The sequence below is a fragment of the Pipistrellus kuhlii genome, unplaced genomic scaffold, assembly GCF_014108245.1.
Source record: "Pipistrellus kuhlii isolate mPipKuh1 unplaced genomic scaffold, mPipKuh1.p scaffold_m20_p_2, whole genome shotgun sequence".
NCBI lineage: Eukaryota > Metazoa > Chordata > Mammalia > Chiroptera > Vespertilionidae > Pipistrellus > Pipistrellus kuhlii.
Genome location: NW_023425515.1, coordinates 145,116,136 through 145,117,000, shown reverse-complemented (window position 1 = coordinate 145,117,000; position 865 = coordinate 145,116,136).

Sequence of the window (865 nt, the reverse complement as noted above, 5' to 3'; positions counted from 1 at the left end):
TTTTTAAATCATTATCTTCTCTCCATATTTTTATAATAACTTAAACACAGAAATAGGTTTTTCAAGTTACAAATAAAAATTATCACTTTAAAAAATAAATTAACAAATCTGGAACATGTTTTACTATCAAAAGACAATATTTCCAATAACAACAAATCTTCTTTGCTTGCCACAATTAGCCATCTGGCAAATGGGATATAATTAGGTCATCATTTGGCAGTGTGATTACAATAGACAGACAGAATACTAATAACACAATAAGCCAAGTTCCATAATCTAATATAATTCATTATCATTTCTCTAACACTTAATTTCTGTTTTAAATGACTATTTGTTAATCATGCAACACCTCTTTGCTAAAGATAAATAGTGCAGCACATTCCCAATAGCTAGAGATGGAAACTAAAAATAAAGTAATTTATCCTTGGCCATATTATTAATTCAGCCTCTGATAACTTCTGACACAATTCAATCAACACGTATTTACTGATACCAACCACATATCAGTCCTGTATTGGTGACTATAGAATGAGGCATAAATGCATCATAGGTTCTGACATAAATGAGTCATGAGAAAAAATTATAAATGCAAGCTTTACAGTAAAGTGATAAGACACAGTTCAAAATAACTAAATTTTCTGGAGATTAGAAGTAGCCAAGAAACTCCCCATAAAATGGGTCTTAGGGATATATTTCAAGTTTGCCAGGTGACCAATTGGCTATGGTAATTCAAGAACATAGATTGACATATCTTCTTTGCCTTCTCTTCTTTTCTCTTCTCTTTTTTCCTTTCCTTTTGTTTTTCTTTCCTCTTCTTCTTCTTTTTTTTTTTTTTGAACTGACAATGTAGGTGGTAGTTTTAATC